Source organism: Mustela putorius, unplaced genomic scaffold (assembly GCF_011764305.1).
Source record: "Mustela putorius furo isolate JIRA1106 unplaced genomic scaffold, ASM1176430v1.1 tig00003853_pilon_pilon_pilon, whole genome shotgun sequence".
Taxonomy (NCBI): Eukaryota; Metazoa; Chordata; class Mammalia; order Carnivora; family Mustelidae; genus Mustela; species Mustela putorius.
The window spans coordinates 81,352,622-81,377,919 of record NW_025422005.1 but is presented as its reverse complement, the minus strand read 5'-3'; the positions used below and the strand labels follow the sequence as shown (position 1 = coordinate 81,377,919).

Below are 25,298 nucleotides of genomic sequence, written 5' to 3'. Positions count from 1 at the left end.
CTGAGTGATTAATGCCAGTTTAAAAGGAGAATGGACCTTCCCCCCAAACAGTTCTATTTACTCAGTTAGTCACCTGGTCTGTTGCTCCCATAGTCTGGGCTCCAGAGGATGCTCGGCCATTGTGTTTAATGGCGGAAAGTGATGGCAGTTCCCATGAGCTATGCCTTCTATATGACAAATACTTCCATTTGTCTCTCAACTTTTAAGACTCTGTAATCTCATAAAATGGACATTTCTCTTAGGATACCAACATATCTCCTGAGACCTCTCATATTGGCTCTGATGCTTCATCAATATTTAAGAATAGTTTCTTTAAACAACTTTTTCAGTTTTTTAGAAATCCTTTAGGGGAACAAGCATGTGGTACCTTCCACTATGTCATATTCCTGCATGTATCAGTTAGCTCTCTTAAGTTCTTCCAGGACTTCACATTACGTTCATGATTCTTCTCCTGGAGTCAGTGATCAAATGGGAGTAGACCACCAATGTAGAAGTTTCAGGTGACCAGGAAGCCTTGGTCTAAGGGGGTTTATGGAAATGGAGTTGAGATAAAGATCCATTCCTTTTGATAAAGATTCATTTTTTTTTTTTTTAATCCATTCACCTACTGAAGGACATCTTGGTTGCTTTCAGTTTGGGCAATTACAAATAAAGCTACTATAAATATTTCTGTACAGTTTGTGTGTGGACATACATCTTGAACTCCTTTGGATAAATATTAAGGAACATGATTATAGATGATATGGTAAGAGTATGTTTTGTTTTATGAGTAACAACCAAACTATCTTCCAAAGTGGTTGTGCCATTTTGTATTCCCACAAGTAATATATAGGAATTTCGACTGTCTCACATCTTTGTCAGCATTTGTTATTGTCAGTATTCTGGTTTTAACCATTCTAAAAGGTGTCTGGTGGTATCTCTTTGTTATTCTATCTGGCATTCCTCTGATCATATATGATGGGGAGTATTTTTTTCATGTGCCTATTTGCCATTTGTATATTTTTGTATATCTTCTTTGGTGAGGTGCCTGGTAAGGTTCTGACTCATTTTTTAATAGGGTTGTTTTCAAATTAGTGATGAGCTTATCTTTTCATCCAGTTAGCAGTGTCTTTCAGTAATAGAAGTTCTAAATTTGGATTAAGTCTAATTTATCAGTTTTCAATTTTTGTTTTTATGGAATGTTCTTATGGTGTTATATCTAAGAAATCTTTTAGTAACCCAAGGTCACAAGGATTTTCTCTTATGTGTTCTTTTAAAAAGTTTTACAGTTTTAGGTCTTATGCTTACAGCTAGGGGATCCATTTTGAATTAATTTTTGTATAAAGTTTGGATTGGTCTTCATTTTTTATATGTGAATAATCAGCACCATTTGTTGAAAAGACTGCCCTTTCTCTGATGAATTTCCTTTGCACTTTTGTCAAAAATAAGCTGTTCATTTATGTGTGGGTTTATTTCTGGGCTCTCAATTGTGTTCTTTTTATCTGTTTATTTCTTGGGACACTAATAAGCACACTATCTTGATTACTGCAACTTTATAATAAGTCATAAAATTGATAGTTTTAATCCTCAAATGTTGTTCTTCTTTTTCAAAGTTGTTTAAGTTATTACAACTCATTTCTGTTTCAGTATGAGTTCTAGAATCAGTTTGTCAAATTCTACAAAAATCCTCTTATGATTCAAAGGGACATTTTGAATATAGAGATCAAGTTGAGAATTCATATCATGACAATACTGAGTCTTCTGACCCATGGATGTTTAAGTCTTTAATTTCTTTTGACAGTTTATAGTTTCCACTGTAAAAATCTTACCATTATTTATTGTATTTATCCCTTAGTATTTCTATAATATTACAAGTAATATTTTAATCTTTAATTTCTGATAGTTCATTGCTAATATTTAGAAATACAGTTGATATTTTATTTTGATTTTGTATCCTCCCAAATTGCCATTCATTTATTAGTTCTAGTAGCTTATATATAGATTTCATTATATTTTCCAACTATATGATCATATTGTTTGGTAACAAAGATTTCACCCTCCTTTGTTTCTTTTTCTTGCCTCATTCCACTAACTAAAACTTCCAACACAGTTCTGAATAGAAATCCCAAGAATATTCAGTCATTAGAAAGGATGAATACTTAGCAAACTCAACACCCAAAGAACAAATAATCCAATCAAGAAATGGGCAGAGGACATGAACAGATATTTCTGCAAAGAAGACATCCAGATGGCCAACAGACACATGAAAAAGTGCTCCATATCACTCGGCATCAGGGAAATACAAATCAAAACCACAATGAGATATCACCTCACACCAGTCAGAATGGCTAAAATCAACAAGTCAGGAAATGACAGATGCTGGCAAGGATGCAGAGAAAGGGGAACCCTCCTACACTGTTGGTGGGAATGCAAGCTGGTGCAGCCACTCTGGAAAACAGCATGGAGATTCCTCAAAATGTTGAAAATAGAACTGCCCTATGACCCAGCAATTGCACTATTGGGTATTTACCCTAAAGATACAAACGTAGTGATCCAAAGGGGCACATGCACCCGAATGTTTATAGCAGCAATGTCCACAATAGCCAAACTATGGAAAGAACCTAGATGTCCATCAACAGATGAATGGATCAAGAAGATGTGGTATATATACACAATGGAATACTATGCAGCCATCAAAAGAAATGAAATCTTGCCATTTGCGACAACATGGATGGAACTAGAGTGTATCATGCTTAGCGAAATAAGTCAAGCAGAGAAAGACAACTATCATATGATCTCCCTGATATGAAGAAGTGGTGATGCAACATGGGGGCTTAAGTGGGTAGGAGAAGAATAAATGAAACAAGATGGGATTGGGAGGGAGACAAACCATAAGTGACTCTTAATCTCACAAAACAAACTGAGGGTTGCTGGGGGGAGGGGGTTTGGGAGAAGGGGGTGGGATTATGGACATTGGGGAGGGTATGTGCTTTGGTGAGTGCTGTGAAGTGTGTAAACCTGGCGATTCACAGACCTGTACCCCTGGGGATAAAAATATATGTTTATAAAAAATAAAAAATTAATTAAAAAAAAAAAGGATGAATACCCACCATTTGCATTGACATGGATGGAACTAGAGGGGATTATGCTAAGTGAAATAAATCAGTCAGAAAAAGACAATTATCATATGGTTTCAGTCATATGTGGAACATAAGGAATAGAGTGGAGGACCACAGGGGAAGGGAGGGAAAACTGAATGGGAGGAAATCAGACAGGGAGATAAACCATGAGAGACTTTGGACTCCAGGAAACAAACTGAGGGTCACAGAAGGGAGGAGGGTGAGGAAATGGGGTAACTGGGTGATGGGTACTAAGGAGGGCATGTGTGGTGATGAGCACTGGGTGTTATGTGCAACTAGAATCATTGAAATAAATATATAGAGAGAGTCCTAAGAGTGGATAACCTTACCTTGTTCCTGATTTTAGGGAAAAAACATTCCATCTTTCACCATTAAAAATGAAATTAACTGGGGTGCCTCTGTGGCACAGTCAGTTAAGCATCTAACTCTTGGTTTCAGCTCAGGTCAATAACTGTAGGTTTTTGCCTTTTATAAGTTAAGGGCGTGTACTTTTCTCCTTCGTTTTCTGAGAGTATTTATTAGCTGGGTTTTGCAAATGCTTTTTCTGCATCTATTGAATTATCACACGGTTTTCCTTTTTAAATTGATTAATATGGAAAATTACATTGACCAATAGATGGTAGATAAACTTTGCTTGCATGGCATAAACTCTATAATTCCTTTTTATGTATATGTTAGGATTTGGTTTATAAAAATTTTGTTTATGTGAAATACTGGTTTGTAATTGTTTTTCATAAAGTCTATGTCTGGATTTGTGATCTGGATAATGCTGTCCTCATAGAATGCAGTAGGCAGTTTTTCCTTCTCTTCAGTTTTTCAATCTGACAGTCTCTGCCTTTTAAGACCATTTAACTTTTTAAATTAAGACCATTTAAACTTAATGTGATTATGTATATGGTTGGTTTAAACCTATCATCTTGTTGTTTGATTTCTATTTATTCTATTCTTTCTTTATTCATTCATTTTCAGCTTCCTTTTGCATTAATTGAATGTTTTCATTTCATTTTATCTCCTTTGTTAGATTATTTACTATAACCCTTTTAAATTTATCACAGTGTACCTTCAAAGAGATTATACCACTTTATATATAATAAGTTTATAATAATATACTTCCGTTTTCCCTATGCTGTTGTTGTGGTACATTCTATTAACATTTTAGAAAGTATAGGGATGCCTGGGTGGCTCAGTTGGTTGGACGACTCCCTTCGGCTCAGGTCAGGATCCCCGAGTCTTGGGATCGAGTCCTGCTTCGGGCTCCCAGCCGCATGGGGAGTCTGCTTCTCTCTCTGACCTTCTTCTTGCTCATGCTCTCTCTCACTGTCTCTCTCTCAAATAAATAAATAAAATCTTTTTAAAAAAAGTATAACTTATTATAAACTCTTAATACAATGTTATTATTTTTGTTTATGTAGTCAGTTCTATCATTTAAACAGATTTAAATATTAGGAAAAGATCTTTTGACAATTATATGGTCAGTTAATCTTCGACTTAGCAGAAAACAATATCCAATGGGAAAAAGACAATGTCTTCAACAAATGGTGTTGGGAGCAAAACTGGTAAACTACATGCAAAAGAATCTTACACCATACACAAATAAATTCAAAATGGATTAAAGAACTAAATGTGAGACCTGAAACCATAAAAATCCTAGAGGAGAGCACAGGCAGTAATTGCTCTGACATCAGCCATAGCAGCATTTTTCTAGAAATGTCTCCTGAGACAAGGGGAATAAAGGCAAAAGTTAACTGATAGGATTATATCAAAAATAAAAAGCTTCTGTACAGTGAAGGAAATAATCAACAAAACTAAAAAGCAACCTACTGAGTAGGAAAAGATATTTGCAAATGACATATCTAGTAAAGGGTTAATATCCAAAATATACAAAGAACTTATACAACTCAACACCAAAAAACAAAAACAAAAACAAAAACCAACCCCATTAAAAAATGAGCAAAAGATGTGAACAGACATTTCTTCAAAGAAGATATCCAGGTGGCCTGCAGACACATGAAAATATGTTCAGCATTACTCATCATCAAGAAAATGCATATCAGAAGTACAATAAGATATCATGTCACACCTGTAAGATTGGCTAAAATAAAAAATACAAGAAACAATAGGTGTTGGCAAGGATGTGCACTGTTGGTAGGAATGTAAACTGGTGCAGCTACTATGGAAAACAGTATGGAGGGTCCTCAAAAAGTTACAAATAGTACTACCCTATCATCTAGTAATTGCACTACTGCATATTTACTCATAAAATAAAAAACACAAATTCAAAGGGATACATGCAATATTATGCTTATAACAGCATTATTTACAATAGCCAAATTATGAAAGCAGCCTGAATGTACATGGATAGATGAATGGAGAAAGAAGATGTATATATTTTCATATACAATGGAATATTATTCAACAATAAAAAAGAATGAAATTTTGCTATTTGCAACAACATTGATGGAGCTAAAGAGTAGAATTCTAAGTAAAATAAGTCCATCAAAGTCAAATACCATATGATTTCACTCATATGTGAAATTTAAGAAACCTAGCAAATGTGGAGAGAGAGAGAAGGAGAAACAGATACTTAACTACAGAGAACAAATTTATGGTTACCAGAAGGGAGGAGGGCAGGGGGATGGATTAAATAGGTGATGGGAATTAAGGAGTGCATTTGTCATGATGAGCACTGAGTGATGTATGGAATTATTGAATCACTGTATTGTATACCTGAAATAATATACCACTGCATGTTAGTGATACTGGAATTAAAGTAAGATAAAAAATAAAAATGAAATTAAAAAAGAAAAAAAAACTTTCATATTTACCTATGTCATCACTATTTCTGGTTTTCCTCATTCTTTTATGTAAATAGGTATTTTAAATTGATGTTATTTTCTTTCTGCCTAGAGTACTTTCTTCAATGTATCTTTTGGTGTGAATCCACTAGTAATAATTTCTTTCAGCTTTTGTATGCCTTAAAACAAATTATTTATTTCATGTTTGGTCTTTTTTCACATTCGTTTTGGAAGATATTTTTTCTAGGTATAGAGTTCTTGAGTAAACAGGTTTTCTTTTTTTTCTTTGTAACTACTTTAATGATGTTTCTCTACTCTTCTCTTACCTTTTCTTTTTTAAGATTTTTTTTCAATTTATTTGTCAGAAAGAAAGAGAGAGAGAGAGATGGAGCATGTGCACATCAGAGGCAGAGGGAAAGCCAGGCTCCCTGCTGAGTTAGGAGCCTGATACAGGACTTGATCCCAGGACCCCAGGATCCCAGGATCATGACATGAGCTGAAGGCAGATGCTTAACCAACTAAGCCACCCAGGCATTCCATTTGCCTTGTTTTTTTTTTATGAGAATTCTACCTTTATTCTTATCTTTGGTCCTCTGTATTTAATGCTTTTTTTTTTCCTCTAGTCACTTTCTAGGTGTTTTTCTTTATTTATTTTTTACAATTTGTGAAGTGCCTTGATATTGTTTTCTTCGTGTGTCTTAACGCTTAGGATGGATGCATTGAACTTCTTGAATTTACGAGTTTATATATATATATATATATATATATATATAAGTAAATTTATATATAATATTTGTAGTTTGTATGTAATATATGTTTTTAAGTCAATTTGGAATACTTTCAGCCATTATTCCTTCAAATACTTTTACTGTGTTCTGGAAACTCTAATAACATTCATATTAGGCTGTTGGAAGTTGTGACATAGATCTCTGATGCTCTTTTATATATTATTCTCTTAGTTTCATTTCAGATAATTTCTCTTGCTATGTCTTTAGGTTCACTAATATTTTCTTCTGTGATATTTAATCTGCTATTAATCCCATCCAGAATATTGTATATATCAGGTCTTACAGTTTTCATCTTTAGGTGTTCAATTTGTGTCATTTTAACATTTTTAATATGGTTATCATTACTGTTTTAATGTCATTGTTGGCTAATTCTGATATCTATGTTAGTTCTGAATTGGTTTCAATAAGATTGATTTTCCTCCTCATTATGAATTATATTTTCCTGCCTCTGCATGCCTGATATGACTAGTCCTTTGTTCAGTGCTAGATATTTTTATATTCCAACAGCTATTCATGAGCTTTATTCTGAAACAGTTTGGTTACTAAGAAGTAGTTTTATCAAATTTGGTCTTTCTTTCAAGATTTTTAAAAGATTTCTATCTTAAATATAGGAACATAGCAGCATTTAGTCTAGGGCTAATTATTCCACACTGCTGAGGCAAGACACTTTTGAACATTCTACCCAATGTGCCATGAATTGTTAGGTTTCCTGGTCTGGGTGATGGAAGAGGCACTGTTCCTATTCACTGAGCATAGTTCCTTATATTCCTTTGAGATGATTCTATCCAGCCTTGGGGAGTTTCTCCACACATCAGTAGCACTGATCAATAGCTGAGGAGATTGCTCTAAGTCTTTAAGACTTTCTGTATGTGTAAGCTGTCTCTTCTCCAGAATTCTGTCTGGCAAAACTAGCTACTTTGTTCTCCCCAAATTTCCACCTCTGGCTACTCTACTCAAAGAAATTGTAGGCTTTACTTGAGAGTCCTCTTTGTGAACTATAGTCCCAGGACCCTTCTGGGGGTAAGCTGGGGAAATCACAGTGTACTCCTTGCTTGTTTTACATTTCTCAAAATTTATTGTCTTTCACTGCCTAATATCATGAAAACTGTCGTATTATATATTTTGTTTTATTTTCATTATTTAAGGTAAGAGTAGACTACATCTGTTCCCTACCCTATATCCTTTGATAGCAAAACAGTTATCCCTTCTAAAGCATGCAAATTGATAACCTTATACCACTTTCTATCAGTTTATCTGCAGTGGCAAGTCAAGCCTATGGCTTGTACACTTTGGGTACACTGCAGATTTGGAGCTCCCTACGAGTTTTTCTGTTACTGGTTGAGTTTCTCTATCTCACAAAAGAAAGTCTAGCCCTTCACTTGCATGAGGCCAAGAACTCTTATTTTAATACATATCAAGTGTTCACAATGGGAACTTAATGAAGGTTAAAAGTTATGTTGGATTACAGTATGTTTTCCAATTTTTTGATAGGGAAATTACATCCATTAATTTCCTTTAACAAATTCTATGAGGCAATCAGGCTACAAAATTTAAAGAAAAAAGCCAAACGGAATGAAAAATTAGGTCATGCCACAGTGGCTGTAAATTGTGGGAGAAAAATATCCTGATTGCTCAGCTCAAGTTTGAGCTTTAAATCTTTTACCAGCTTCTTAGCTTGCCTGTGATGTGCTGAGTCCTGGCAGGTGGCTCACCACAGGGACTAATCTGGGAACATTCAATTGCACAGAGAGCTACTAATCCCTGTAGGTTAATGGTGCAGACTGAACTGATTGTCTGGCATTATCCACAGTCCTAGTGAACAGTTTTTGGGACCCAGGACCATCTAAACAGGATGGAGATAGGGTTGAAAGTATTGTCACCAGTCTCCAGCTCCAGAGGCTTTGTAAAAAGAACTAAAGGACCTTGCTAATAGTAGACTGGACTACTGTACTTGTCTTTGAAACCTGGAAAGCAACCTTACTTGCCAAGCATCTTTCTAATCTTCTAATAATATTAAGTAAAAAGTAGGATACATATGTCTGGAATTTTGAAATAAGGAATCTATTAGAGTAATAATACTGTAAAAATTTCTCCCAAAGTACTTCTAAAGAGAATGAAGGTGCCTTAAACCCCTCTAAGTAGCTTCTCTGCTCCGCCTGCCATTTGGGGAAATAGCTTATGCAACCGAACATGGAAGAAATTTATTTGATGCCTCATATTTTTTTCAGGAGCATTTTGCATTCTGCACTATAATTTTTTCTATATGTGCTTTAATATAAAAACTATGTTTTGTGTTACTTACTATTAAATTACTTTGCCCTCCCTACCTCTAAATCATCAGATAAAATTGTTACTCTAGGAAGATGTACTGCATTTATCTCATGGTATTGTGCACCCAGAACATGACCATATACCCTGAGGTGTGTACATAATCCAATCTGAGAAGACCTCTATGAGAATAAAGTACATCAGCCCAGGTAATAGTCTTCTTTATGCTCTATAACAGCAGTCTCATGCCTAATCATTAATGAAGATGCACAAACAATATTTTTCAACTTTCTTACTGATTAAATTTTGCTTCTTGATTTTTAAACTCTAAAGTTCTATTCACAGATCTCAGTCTTTTTCTTATAAAGAAGCAAATAAGACACAAGCAATATGATCTTTATTTGTATTTAACTTTGGCATATATGCATGTGTGTACATCTGTGTTTTTTCAAAGAAATATATATATATTATCTTGAAGAAATTATATCTACAGATATACTATGGAGAAATACACTTTATTTTGATTTTTTGTTAGGTAACTTTCCCATTAAATGATTTCTTGGCTTAGAAACTATCTGTGAACATAAAAGTGACTAGGATATTTGTTGGAAGTCATTAAGAGTGCTTTAGTTAAATACCTGTTTCATTCTCTGAATAAAACAAAGAAGTTAGAATACTTGTACCTCTGTAACTACTTCACTTGTTGTTAAGGTTTTTTCTCCTTTATTGAGGTCAGATAGGTTTCTTTCTTGCTGTTGAAACTCCTTTGTCTCAACACATTGCTCTATTATTTTTTCCTCCCCTGAATAAGGTAGGAATGATTTTGCTTTTGTCATCATTCATATTATCCATCCTGTAGTTATGTACCTATGTGCAGTACTCCAACTTTTTACTTCTTTGATACCTACAAACTCTTCCAAAGTAAGCTCAGCCTCCACCTTGTGTGGAACCTTTTGTGCCATCCATGTCAATGAATATTTCCTTTATCTGGATCTAAGAATTTTTTTCATAATTTTGAAATTTTTACATTTATCAGCTTATACATTGTATTTTAAATTATCTTTTTGTGTATGTATCTTCTCTCTCCAACTAGGCTACTGAGTCCCTTGAGGGAAGGTACTCATGTCTTGTAGGGATCTCTTCTCTATAATGCCCATAATGGGTATTGATAAAAATTGATTAAATAACAAATTTCGTATATTTACTATACATTTTATCTTGACAGAGGCTGTGATGCCTGAGATTCATCACCTGCTTTTATATGTTCATACCAAAATGGGAGCTATCACCTAAACAACATGCTATTAGTTGCTATGTATTACTATATTATATTATTATGCTGTAAATTGTTATATATTAGCATATTACATATTACTAATATGTAATAATTTTTTTAAAATTAAAGTAATTTTTATATGATTTAGGAAGCACTTTTTTCACATTTATTGAGCTATAATTGACAAATAAAATTATAACATATTTAAAGTATGCAGTGTGATGATTTGGTGTACATATACATTGTCGAAGGATTTCTCCTGCCCTCAGGCTAATGAACATATCCATCTCTTCACATCTCTACTTCCTCCCCTACCCTTTTTTGGTGAGAACTTTAAGTTATAGTCTCTGAGCAAATTCAAGTATACAATACAGTGTTATCAACTAGTTGCCATGTTATACATTAGATCCTAAGACCATACAGTTATTTTATGACTGAAAGTTTATACTTTTTTAACAACCTCTTCCTATTTCCCCAACCCTCCATACTATGGCAACCACTTTTCTACTATCTGTTTCTATGAGTTTGAATTTCTTTTGATTCTACATATAAAAGTGAAATCATGCAATATTTGTCTGGCTTATTTCATTTAGTATAATGCCCTCCAGGTTCATCCATGTTGTAGCAAATAACAGGATATTCTTCTTTTTTAGGATAGTATCTCATTGTATCCATGTATCTATATCTATGTATACCATATTTTCTTTATCCATCCCCATCCCCCTATTGATGGACACTTAGGGTGTTTCCATATTTTGGCTATTATGATTAATGATGAATTAACATGGGAGTACAGATATCTCATTTCTTTAAGATAATGGCTTTGTTTCCTTTGGGTGCCTGTATGGAAGTGGGATTGCTGGATCATTTGAGAGTTAATTTTTTAATTTCTTGCGGAACCTCCATACTGTTTTCCATAGTAGTTGCATCAGCTTAAATTCCACCAGCAGTGCACAAGAGTTCCCTTTTCTCCATATCCTCACCAGTATTTATCTCTTGTCTTTTTGATAATTGCTATCCTAATAGGTGTGAGATGATATCTCATTGTGGTTTTGATTTGCATTTCGCTGATGATAGTGATGTTGAGCATCTTTTCACGTACTTGTTGCACATTTGTATGTCTTCTGTGGAAAAATGTCTTTTTAGGTCCTTTGCCCATTAGGATATTTGTTTTTATGCTCTTGAGTTATAAGTTCCTTATATATTTTGGATGTTAACAGCTTAATGGATATGTGGTTTGCAAATATCTCCCATTCCATAGGTTGCCTTTTCATCTTGTTGATTGTTTCCTTTGCTGAAGTTTAATTTGATGTAGCCCCACTTGTTTATTTTTGTTTTTGTTTAGGAAGCTGTGTTTTAAATATATACAAGGTGATTTTTTTTCCCCCTGGCCTTCAGAAAGCATGAATATATATGAAACTATAACTAACTGGGGTATTTTATTGTTGAATTAAAGTAATCTCTCTAAGGCCAAAAGTAGATTTAACTTTAGTAATTCTTCGGTGGTTGTTTTAGGGAAAAGTCATTTAAGAGAAGTTATTCAATTCTGTGTTGCATTTTTTTCCATTGACTTAATATAAGAAATTTAGTCAGACAAGGGTTCTAACTTGAGGAAAATTTGCAAGCGTCCAATTCTCCTAGATGTCTGGCTGCTCAGTTATTCAGCATGTATGGATTTCTTCAGGAGACTTTTGGGATGATTTTCATAGGTCTTTATACTTTCTTAATACAAAACTCTAAAAAAAACAAAACAAAACTCTAAACATGCCATAAATTTAGGTTGCTGCATCTCAGCACACAGAGAGAATACCAGCATGAGCACTTAGAAACATTAAAAAATATGTCTCTTTCCCTCTCTCTTTGTTATATATACTTTCTTTAGCACTGTCACTTAGAAATCAAGTCTTTAAAAGGAAGCCATCCAGACAGTGTGGGAAAAAATGAAAAAGAAAGAAAGAAAGAAAGAAAGAAAGCTAAAGAAAATACAAGGCCAAAGTATGATGAGAAAAAAGAAGCTGGTCATCTGAGAAAATTAGAGAGTAGTAGGAAAGCAAGAGGCAGAAACATCAAGATTTCTGTGGGGGTGGGGAGTCAAGGTCTGAATACTGAAATTATTTTGGAGAAAATGGATAGAAGACTGTGCCCAATACATATATAAATTAATTTTCTCTTGAAGAGGAAAATTTACTGCCATTTTTGGGAGGAGATCACTCAGCACTTTTCAGACTTGAAGAAATTTCCAAGCTAATGCAGTTATAAAAACCACAAGACAAGAGTGAGAGTCTATGTTGGGATTTGTTTTTGTTTCAGCTGTTTTTATGAGATATGGGATGAGAGCGGCTCTTCTGTTTGGACACTATGGACACTAATAGTATGTTTTACCTTAACTTTTATGGTAGTAATTACCAAATTGATGAAATTAAGGGATTAACAAAAATTGAGGCATACGATGACTATTTGGGAGAACTGTTTCAAGCTTGCAAAAGTGATAGCATCATCTCTTTTTCTCTTGATGGTTCATTTATTTGTGAAGTTCATGAAGGATAAACTATTCACAGAAAATTCTACCCCTGTTGGGTTGTTCTGGCTTTGCAGACAAACAGTGAAAAATTAAAACAAAAACACAACAAAAACTAATAACAAGATTTTAAATTTCATTGACCTTCCTTTTTAGGTTTCATCTAGAAACTTTTCTTTCATTTTTCAGTTGTTTACTAAAGGTCTGGAAGTTCACTGGTGTTTTGACTTACACTGATATTTAGAGTTTTTAATACCTTTGTCAATACTGAAGTTTTCTCATATTTCTTATTTACAGAATAAAAGGAATGTATGTTATGACTTGAACTTGTCTTTATTTTATTCTCTTACCCATATATTACTCAAGAAACTTTGGTTGTGAATAACAGAAAGTAGCCTAAGTTTTTGTAAGTGAAAAAAGGGAATTTATTATAAAAGGATAGAGGTGACTCATATAACCCGAGAACAAAAATTCAGGTGTATCTTGATAGAGAAAAGAGCCAGGAATAGGAAAAACATGCAAAAATCTCTGTTTATTTCCTGTTATTTTCTCTGCATGTTTTTTTTTTTAACTTCTCTCCATTTTAAAGCTGGGTTTCTGTTTGTATATCATGTTCATAACAACAGATTTACAATAGAAAAAAGGTAGAGAAACCAAGTGTCCATCAATGGGTGAGAGAATAAAGAAAATGTGGTACATATAATATATAGTGGCATATTATTCAGTCTTAAAAGGAAGGAAATTCAGACATGTAATACAACTAGGATGAACTTTGAGAACATTATGCTGAGTGAAATAAGTCAAAAAGAGAAAGACTTTATGCTTTCACCTATATGATGTACCTGGAGTAGTCAAATTCATAAGGACAGAAAGTAAACTGTTTTTGCAAGGGCTGAGAGGAGAAGGAAAATGGCGAATTGTTATTTAATGGGTACAGAGTTTTAGTTTTGCAACATGAAGAATTCTGAAGATTAGTCACACACCATTGTGAAGTGTGTACATTTCAATATATATTAAATGTATATACATGTACATTTTTAGATGTACATTTCAACACAACTGAAATGTACATCTAAAAATGGTTAAGGGGATAAATTTTATATTATGTGTATTTTACTACAATTCTTAAAAAGATAATGATCACAGGTAATTTAATTTGTCTGGTAATAGTGCACATGGATTTACTAAGCAGGGAAATGATGCTAAGTAGTAGACACATACAATTGAATGAGAGCCAGCTTCTTGTGGGTAGCAATAAATGTAAAATTGTCCAACATTGATTTTTGGTGAAGGAATATTGCTTAATAAAGAATGAAATACCTTCCTGAGGTTAAAAACAAAAACAAAAAAACCCTGCTTTCTCTGATTTGCTTGTTGACAAATGTGCTCCCATCCTTAGCATCTGACTTTATGTATTTTAATCCCTTAAAAAGATTCTAATAATCTTCCAAATTCTAAAATGTAAGCCAGTTTTTTTAAGTGCTCACTTCTGGTCCAATAAGGTATGATCAAGAAGGGCAGTTCATCTAATACAAAAGTGGCTGCTGGTTGCCTACCCTTGTGTCTCTGGAGGAAGAGGTAAGAATATCAGGCCCACTGGAAGCTGACAGAAAGATCTTGGAGATCAGTGTGCTGTAGACTAGGTTTGTTTATATGAGCCAGAGGGAATTGAGGGAACTCCTGAGAGAGTAATCTTATTATAGACAAGGTGACGACTAGAAATAATCCAAAGGAGAAGTCTTGGTGAGCATTTGGTCCATTTTAATTTCCCCCAAAAGAAAAGGAGTCAATAAACAAAACTAGGGATAAAAGCAGAGAGCTAAGAACATGAATTAGTTCTAATTAGATGTAAATTAAGGAGCAGGCCAGGTACTAGAATCCCAAGATCGGACATGTATAGGGAGGTCAGAACTCAAAACTTGAACCAGAAGGCAGGAAGTTGAGGAATTAGAAACTATGCTAACAAATTCGGACCAAAATGGGCCTTGTTGGAAGCAGCACTATGAACTAGCCCTAGCCGCATTTGAAGGTTCTTGGTTTTGATCACTAATTCTATTGTTATCAGCCATCTTGCCTAAAACCACACTGGTAAAAATCAATAAACATGATTCTTTTTTGTAATTGGTTATTCATATATTATTAATGTTAAAACATTGGAAAAGGTATCTAGAATTTGAATGCAATAAGACATTTTTCAGAATTTGGGGGATTTTTCTCCAAACTTTAAACTTTTATTTTTAATTCATGGTGCATTTTCATCCAGTCATATTTGCTTTTCCTAGCAAATCTTTAATGATTTTGTACCAAATTGTGCAAATCAAGCCAGTCTAAAATACATTTTAATTACCATTTGTTCTTTTATTCTATACACCAGGGAATCTGCAGAATTAAAGACATGATGTAGTAAAGGTTGGGTGTAGAAAATAAAGTTATTGAATGTCATTGAGGTTTCTATTCACTGTACTCATCTAGAATATTCTGAGTTATTTTATTTCAATCTTAGTCTTTCTGCTATCAGAATAATGTAAGGATTAACTGGGTTAGAAAAGCTAGCATGTATTTCTCTTCTCCCCTTTCTGTAGTGAAGGTATTGATGGCTCAGAGTCATCTGCTATCAAGAATTTTATTCATATATCATTTTATACATTGTTAGGTTGATAAATTTAAACCTAACCTTAAAGTTGTCTGAGAAGCCACATTGAGACTGCATATTTTTCATTATAGCTTCAATTCTGACAGCAACATTGAGTAGCAAAAATACTTTTCTGTAAAATTTGCTTAAATACAGAAGATGTATGACCAAAATGGAATACAAAATAAGGTTAAGTAAGTGAAGTTAACATCACTGGCTAAAAAATGAAACTAAACGTTTTTAAAAAAGCAAAATTACATAGAAAAAGTAAGATTTTTAATCAAAAATATGGGTGAAAGTTGTAAAAATCATACCAAAGTTCAAAAGTTATAAAATAATGTTAACTGGTAGTTGGAAACATTGATTTTTGAACAATTACATTTCAGACAAATAAGCAGAACAGGCATAATTGACTATGTGAATTAGGAGTGAGGAAGAAAAGGAACTTTTGTTCCCCCCAAAAAAATTCTGGAAAGAAAAATGACAAAAAGGCTTAATGACTCATGAAAACTCACAAGCTTCTTCAAGTGCATCAAAATTACTAAGATGAAAAATCCATATCAGATAATACTTTTTGACCAATTTATCCTTTCCAACAATTTGACTTTGAGAAAATTGTTTTAGGTCAATTTGTTTTTGACAATTCACTTTGAGCTCTTGGTTACTCTCAGCAGCCCAGTTCCCTCTGGCATTTTCTCTTGTTAAAAGCCGATGATGCAATAGGAAGACTCATCCTTTCCTGTTAGTTGTTGGAATAAAATTGGGAGAATATCCTTAGAAGAATTCATCAACACTTAACAGAGATACTTAAGGTTATCAGCCCGTCACTTTACAACTGAAACCCATGGAAGCCTGGGCATTTGTGGTATCCTGCCCTAAGTCACAGTAAAACAATGGCAAAAATGGAAGTGGAGATTAGACCTCTTGCCTCCTACAGTTTTAAACACTGGGAGAAAATTACTCTGCGTAATAATGGATACATACTTTGACTTGAATTTAAAAATCTGATTTAAAATCATAGCGTTGTTGTCCTATGCTAAGAAGGTGGCATATGTGTTGTTCTGCCTGGTTCCTTTCAGGTATTAAGATAAAAATAAAAGCAGTGATCATTAGCCAAGTACTGTGCTAAATTCATTTAATCCTTACAGTAACACTGTCTAGCAGATGCTATTATCTCCACTGTGTTAGACTGAATGCAAAATACCCTCTAATTTGAATATTCCCTCTTCGTAAACACCCTTTATAATATGGCATTGCAGACTCTTCTGTCAAGTGATAGTCTTTATTTTTACCCTCTGAATTTTGTGTAGATCCTGTGATTTGTTTTGGTCAGTAGAGTGCACTGGGAGTGACGTTATGGCATTTCTTAGTGCAGAACTCAGTGGCCTTGCGCACTTCTCTTCTCTCTCTCTCAGAACCCTGCCAGCATCATGTGCACAAGCCTGAGCTAGCCCACATAAGGGTGGGAAACTACAAGCAGGAGATCTGTGCCAGCCAATGGCATCCTAGATTAACTTTCATCCAAAATACGTGAGAGAACCAAGCCAAGATCAGCAGATTATATGGTTTATGGTTGTGAAGCCACATAGCATATAGTTTAAGAACATGGACCCTGGAGTCAGATTCATAAATCGTCCAACTGAGATCTGAAGCAGCACTGAGTTTGAGACCATAAACAAATCCAACTGAACCATATAACTATGGGCAAAAATGAATGCTGTCTGTGTTAGACCAGTGAGTTTGTTATATTACATAGCCATGACTAACTTACACACTCGTTTTATAAATGAGGAACTGAGGTACTGAGTGTTCTAATAACTAGCCAGTGGTTCCAGAGCTAAAAACAACACATCTGGGATTTAAACCTAGGCAGTGGGATTCTGTTCTCCATGCTCTTAACCATTATGACATATGGTTTCAAAATTGTGAACTACACAACACAGTGATGAAGAGCTACCAGCCTGCCATTATTCATACATGCTGTTAGCCCTGAACTATTTAGAGTAACAAACTACATAAGGAGTTCCCATCTCTTCCCACTTGCATGTTTAGGTATGTGGTCTTTTTATTTATTGCCTCACTTCATCTCCATTACACTTAATGGAATAACTTTCTCAACCGTAGTTCAAATTCTGTCTACACCTAGGAAACGGGAAAAATTCTTTCCTCTACCCATTTTAGGTTCTCTGCTTGGGGTGCTATACATTAGACTGATAAAAGATTGGCAAGAGAAAAATAAACAGAAGTTTATTAACATACGCAATGCTCATAAATGTGGGAGCACCGGATGATGAGTAAGAGGTGGTTGGAAATTGGGCTTTGTATTATCTTAAAAGAAAAATGTATTTTTAGACAAATGGCAAAACACAATGGAAAAGGACTTTGAATTTCTAGGATGGCAAATTATGAGAAGGCAGACACATATGGGGGAACTAATGGAAGATAAGGGCTAGTTAGTAAAGTTTGATATATAGATTTATTTGGTGCTTTCTCTGGGAGGATAAGAATCTAGAGTTGTCTCTCTGGTGTTTAATTTCTGTCCTTCCTAGTGGAGACGAGAGTGGGGGAAAGCTGTACAAAATTATGTGCTGCTTAGAGGGGCAATTATGGAGAGGACAGAGAGATTTGCTTACATGTACTTTTTTTCAGTTCATAATAATTCTTATGCCAAAGCTGAATATTTTGCAATGGCATATTCTGCTACCCTTTATCATTTATGTTGTCACTGGCTGTCACAGTAAATATCTCACCTATTCCAACTCCTTCTCAACCCAAGGGAGACCCCTGTGAACACATAACAATCTGCTATTGATCAGTTCAGAACCACATTTTCTGACAACTCTATCTGCCAGGAAATCTGTTACCATATCAGGTGTAGTATAAAAGGACACTCACTCCATGTTTGGGCCATAACTTCCTAAGCCATGTTTTACTTTTTCAGTATCTCCCTTTTTATCCTATTTACTAAACTCCTCTGATTTTCTGCCAATTTTCTTGGCATTGCATCTTTAGATCACCACCAAAATCCACCTGAGGTCTTGAATCAAACTATTATTATTGCAAGTGACTGAAATCTACCTGGTTGGCTTAAGCAGAATGGGGGAATTCATAATTATCAAAGGTGTCTAATGAAGTGGGTGTCTTATTGAGTCCAGAGTAGGGGCATAGCTGGGCCTTCCAAGTGCACTGAATCTGTTCCTTTCTAGTATGTATTTTCTCTCTGCAGATAGGCTTTGATTGAATAATTGGTACACATTACAGAACATGTAGAGCTGATAGTTTCCAGTTACATGGTAAAGGACTCAGTTTGCCTGAGTTTCCATTTCTTACTCAGTTTGGCTAAGAGGCTGATCATATCTGAAAAAATCAAGTAAGGTCAAAGAATAAGATAGGAAGATCACTGATTGTCCCAGCTATGTCCAGTAACCCATTTCTAGCCCAGGAACCTCAGCCAGAGAAGAGGGTCACCTAGGGAAAAATGGTTACCAGGGGCAAACTACTATTAACTCTGTAGATGTGAGAATCCTTTGAGCTATTTTTGAAGACATGAAGGTTCAAGTGAGACAACTTGGTAGATATCTACCGGTCTTTTCCAACTGCCATTTTAGCCATTTCCTGACAGTGGCTGAGAAAGCTGAGTAATATGGAGAAAAACAGAACCAAGGAAGACAGTTTCAGGGTTCTGATGGCTTGTATTTTAATTTCAGTGTATTTAATTGTATAACAAGTGACAAATTAGTTTACATCCTTGGGATTCAGTTTTATGTATAAAATGGGTTTTGTGAACTTCTTCGGATAAGGCATACCCAGGCTTATCTTCTCACCCTCTAGAATTCCTTTCTGTGTTCATTCCCAAGCCAGTGCACTTCTCTCACATCTTCTCACCCTCAAAGCCCTGAATATCGAGGGAGAGTCAATATTCTAATATGTGTGGCAAATTTTACAAATTGAAGTTTCTCTGTCCATGTTGGCAAAACTTGGTTTACAGTTTTGAATTTGCTTTTGTAGTCTGTTTTTACAGGGCATGTCCCCTTAGTCTTTTATAATTTCTCTTTTTATTCCTTTGTCTTTCTGCAGCCCAAATTTTATTTTTGTGTTGTTCCATGCTAAATCTATGTAATTACAGGGTTTACTATCCTAAATTGGAAAAAAGAAATACAAGCTTATGCCGATATAGCAGGTACAATTGTAGCTATTTTTCTGCATCTGATCTACATTTGCCAAACTGGCAGTTGCTTATCAGCTCTATGAATGTGCTTAGGTTGCTTAACCTCTCTCAGCCTCAATTTTCTTGTCTATAAAATAGAGATAACAATACCTACCACATAAGCATAATATGAAAAATAAAATAATTCTATAAATGTGTTGTTACAGTTTCTGTTGTAAGTGCTAAAAAAGTTTCGTTATTGTCATTGTTATTGTTATTATTGATAATTGTATCATGACTTAGCTCTTGGCATAATTTCATTCAGTGAACACTCATTGAGTTTAGTATGATTGTAAAATCCTGAGCTAAGTCCTGTAGGAGATATTAAGATCTCTTGTTTCCAGATTTAGAGGAGAGTCCAATCTGATGGGGATGAGATACATATACAACCTAACCATATTATAGGAAGAGGATAGTAAATGCTAGAAATGAGGTATAATCCAAAATGAGTGGGAGTGAGGATTTAACAAAAATGTGGAATCTGGTCAGTTTTTATTGAGAAGTACCATCTGAACTAAACTATGAAGAATAAGATGGAGTGAAGGAAACTATGAAGGAGGAAAAGCATTGCAGTTTGAGTAAACAGTAGAAGACATAAAAGTTGGCCTATGGGAAAAAACTGGATAATCATTTTCCATTCATATAATATTTCAGTCCAAATTTTTTATTTAGTTATTTAGTTATTTTGGCAATAATTCACATGCAAAGAGAAAAGGAAGGATTGCCCTGAACACTTCTGTGGTCATATACATTTTGATATTGCAAAACACTATGCTAACCTTTTGGATTCTGCTAACAGTTTTCTTAATATTTGCCACCTAACTACTAACACATTTCATATATTTTAGGGTTTTCTTACAGCAACACCTAACTTTTTTCCCCCAAAAGTCCTGTTTGACATGAGATCAGCCAACTTATACTGCAGTAACAAACAGCCTCAAAATTTAGCTTAGAGCAACAAAAACTTGATTTCTCAGCCATGTGTACCGTGTCCAAAGCAGATCAGCAGAGACGGTTGCACTGCTCATTGTCATCACTCAGCAACAGACTGATTGAAGTTCCATCTAACTCATGTTTCTGCAGTGTCCATGGAAAAATGGGAATGGCTTTGATCGGTCCACCCAGAAATGTTACGTGTCACTCCTTTGACACTTTTTTGTCCAAAGCAAATCATAGGACCACATCTAATTTCAAAGAGTGTGGAAGTAAAACTTACCATGCTTCTAGGAAAGTAGAGGGAAACTTGGGTATTTGTAAACATGGCTAATGACTACTGTAATTAGATTACACTAAGTTAAATGAGACTGAAGAATTTCTCAGTCTTTAATATACTAATGTAAAATGTGTATCTCCCAAAGGGTGTTATAGTATGCAGGCTGTGCTCTTATTTGAATCTGGGACCCTTTTCCTTCAAAAATTTCATGACACTCTTGTTTTATGGAATCCAAATTAGGACATTTTTATAGATACGGAAGACTATCTTTAATTGAAGTAGGGACTGAGATAGGATTAGTATTCATAGACCTGAATAGCTGGTAAAGCAGTCAGAATGTTTTTTCAGTATATTAGATAAACTAGATAAGCCAGTTTTGCCATTTGTGATCACCTGCTAAATGCCAGATCTTGTTTTGTCTATTTTCATATATATATTTTTTCTCACTTAATTCTTATATAAGCAATACTAGGAAGATAAGGAACATTACTGATATTTTATAGTTGGGATTAAAGACATTGAGTAACCTGAAGATTTTACTTATTTATCTATTTATTTATTTATTTAAAGCGATCCCTATATGCACTGTGCGGCTCAAACTTACAACCATAAGACCAAGATTTGCATGCTCCACTGACTGGGCCAGCCAGGTGCTCCAAGACTGAGTAACTTATATAGAACTTTGCTAGTGATTGGCAGAGTTTGGATTTGAATTTGGGCTATGTGACCCCTGAAGTCATGCCCTATCTCTTAGTATACAAGGTTAGAGTGTGATCAGAACCTCAGAAGGATGACTGATATGTTAAGGGCTCTCCAGAGAAACAGAACAAATAGGATACGTTTATTTGTGTGTGTCTATGTATTTATAATGGGCCTGGCAGCTCTGAAATTTGTCGGGCAGGCTCATAGGCTGGAAACCTAGGCAGGATTTCTGTTATTGAGGCAGAATTTCTTCTGAAAACTTCAGTTTTTTGCTAATGGGTCCTTCAACTAATTGGATGAGACTCCTCTATGTTATGGGGGCTCATTTACTTTACTTAAGGTCAACTGATCGCAAATGTTAATCTTATCTACAAAATACCTAGTATCTACAAAATATCTAGTAATATCTAGATTAGCATTTGACCAAACATCTGGACATTATGGCCTAGCTAAGTTAACACATAAAATTAGCCATGTCAACTGAAATAAATTGAAAGTTTCTGCTAAGAAAAAAAAATAGATGAAATAGATAATCTAAATTCTTAGCTTCGTATATCTAGGATTAGAAGTTCCATTCAGAAGACATTTTGTTTTGTTAAATTTTTTGTTTTTTCTATTCCTGCTCTTCATCATCCAAATTAATTCTGTCCTTGAGCCCAGCAAAGCTCTTAGGACATTCTGACCTCGCTTCTATACCCCACCTTCATCTACTTCTCAGGAATGATGAGAAGAACTCAAGAACTCAGTGTGAAATATGCCTCTTGTTTTGACTTAATTTCATTCTCCCTTCAACTCCCTTTCTGTTTGCCTAGCATTAACCCTTTCTATAAATCAGTTGAAAAACAGAACAAAACAAAAACAATTTAAAAAATAATCAGTAACCCTTTAAACATTGTCTGGCTCAGAAGTCCAGTATGTAAAACAGATGTTCAAATCAGCTATTCTGAAGTTTGGGTAGAGATCCTGGAACTTCACTTCGGCCCCCCAGTTTCACCGCCCCATTCATTACCTCTCCAAACTGCCATTCCATGTAGAGTGAACACCATGTCACTAAGGTCCCATGTCAGCAGTTCCCTGGGCTGATGTGGGGGCCCCAGCACCTGTTGGGTGCTGTCTCACCTGTCGGGGAGATCCCCCAGTATACCTTCACATTGGTCCCATGATGTCCCTGTGGATGGAGCTCCTATATAATAATATTTCTCCTTTTGCCCTGTGAATGTTTTCAGGTTATAACCAGTGACTGTTTCAAGGTTGTCATAAACTACCCAATATGATTCTGTTATGGAAGAATTTACAATAGCTGCCCTGAAAATACTGTGCTTTGGATCAATGACTTTTCAAGTAGCTTAGTTCTGCCACAACTCCATAACCTTGTGTCAGATAAATACAACAAAAACTAGTAGTTATTGTTTGTTTACAATAGTCATAATTTTCCTGTACTAATAACACATTTACTTCAAAAGTGCCTCACAAAAAGATAATGTCAAAAGGGCTTGCAGCCTGTAGCATAAAATCTGACAGTTTGGAAATTTTTGTATTAGAAAACAAAAGCCCCCTTCTCCCTTGAATGAGTAGAAAATTAGCACTTCTAAAGCAACAAAACTGAGTTAATTGCTATATCCTTAAAACATATTATTCATGTTTAAGTTCTAAGCTAGCCCCCTCCCACATTTAAGGTTCTACCAGTATTTGAGAAATCCTCATTTTGCATTAAATATACTTATTGTCACCAACTGCATTCTGAGAATAAATCAGTAAAACAGGATTCATGTCAAGTGGCCTATGACATGGCATGAATACTCTTTGTTCCTCTTCTGAAAGAGAGCCAGGCTCCTCTGAACTAGATGCAAACTGTAAGAGCAAAACTCTCATTCTTCACCTCCTCTATGTTAATACATGCTTTATGTAAACTGAAAGATCCCTGGTCAGGCACCTCACCTGTATTATGCACTCTCTTGAATGCAAATTATTGGCACTGCTTGTAATGCCAGTTAAAGCAAATAACAATGCTTTTTTAATAAAAAGGCACCTTGAAACCCTGTGACTTGTCAGAGCTTGATTCTGCCAACTGGTTCCTTGCCCAGTATCCTCTGAATACTCACTAATGACAGTCAGGGATGCCATGTAATCCTCTACCAGTTAGTGTGTAGTAGTCATTCTAAACTGATCTGGGCAAGCTGACATATCAGACCCTGTAGAATGGTCATCACCTAGGAAGTCCTGTGGTGGTGTTGGGTCCAAGAGGTCTGGTATTCCCAGAAGCACTAAATACAGCGAAAAGCCTATTTTAAAAGAGTAGCTGGTCTCAAAACCCATTGGAGTGAGCACTAAGCTAGGCAGGTGACTAGGGCTTGAAAGGAGATCTGCACTGTGGTGTGATTGGGAAATCAAGTCCTACCCCTTGGGACTTCTGTATTTTTTCACAGTCTTTCTCCCATACTATGCCCACTACTAAGTTTGATTCATCATAGTTTTCACTATCAGGTCAAGAAGTTAGTTTATAAAGTTGTTAATAAATATTGCTTCCTCACCTTATCCCACCTATAGGTACATTTCTAATGTAGCTCTAGAATAAACTAGGCATAGTAAGGCCAAGGAGAAGGCCATAGGGGAGATCATAATGATGATGATGATGATGACAGCAAACATTTTTATTTTTTAAATTGTTTTACTAGAGAGAAAGCGCAAGCTGGGGGGGAGGGAGAGAATCTCCAGCAGACTCCATGATGAGCACAGAATCTCACATGGGACTCAGTCCCATGACCCTGACCTCATGACCTGAGCCAAAACCAAGGGTCAGATGCTTAACCGACTGAACCACAAGAGTGCTCCAAAAGCAAACATTTTTTAGAGGGTTTACATTAGTTGGGCGAACCCATGTATTAAGTGCTTTACATGTAGAATCTAGACATGACAGTTGTACAAGATGTTTCCTGAGCAAGAGTGGCCAGGTAAGGGGGTGAGTAGGCTGAAATCTAGTAGATTTTCTGCTGTGCTGTGCACCCTAGGGAGGGTATGTGTTCACCCTGAAGGGCACCTTTATCTAATTTCCATGATGTGCTGCTGGCTAGCAGCTCTGTTTATATGAATTCATCCATTTCATCCCCACAGCAGTGTTTTGGAGTACGTTTTCAAATATTTTCAAATCTGAGACAATTATTGCACAGAGTTTAATGAAATCCCCCCAAATACAAGTGAATGTGCCAGGATTTGAGAACACCAGTTGGAACAGAACCCGTGCCCCTGTGAGCAGTAGCAGCAGGATAAATGGCCGTGACTGCATCCAGGTGCTGCCCTGTTTTCCTCCTGCGATGGTGCTTAAGACATTTTCTCTAATATCTGCATCCTTGTTCATGCTCACCCTCTATCTAGGGTATAATGCACTTTACAGAAGTTTTATGATATGCTCTAAATATATTCTAAAATCTTTCTATTCCTAATCTTTAAATTACATTTTTCAAGGGATGCTATATCACATGAAATCAATTACATCCAGAAAGAAATGGTCATCAAATGTGGAGAAAGCGCAGGTTCTCTTTTTATTCAGCAGCCTCAACCTTACCTATTTATACACTATCCAGTATACAGATAGTTGTCTGGATGCACTGAAATGCTTTGTAAATCTTAGTGATAAGTGGTTTTTATTTAAATGTAAAAATGATACCTTTGTCCTCAGATAGTTGACATTAAAAGGTTTCTGTGGGGAAATCAGAACAGTAAGAAGGACATCAATGTGATTACGCCACCTTGTGGCTGCTGGTTAATTTTCAGCCTCTTTGG

At 35.3% G+C, this 25,298-nt stretch overlaps 1 pseudogene; it reads right to left on the bottom strand.

Moving 5' to 3' along the window:
• The window catches only part of LOC101671109, a 77,688-nt pseudogene extending 52,815 nt beyond the window's left edge, over positions 1–24,873 (bottom strand).
• Between the last annotated feature and the right edge of the window lie 425 nt (positions 24,874–25,298).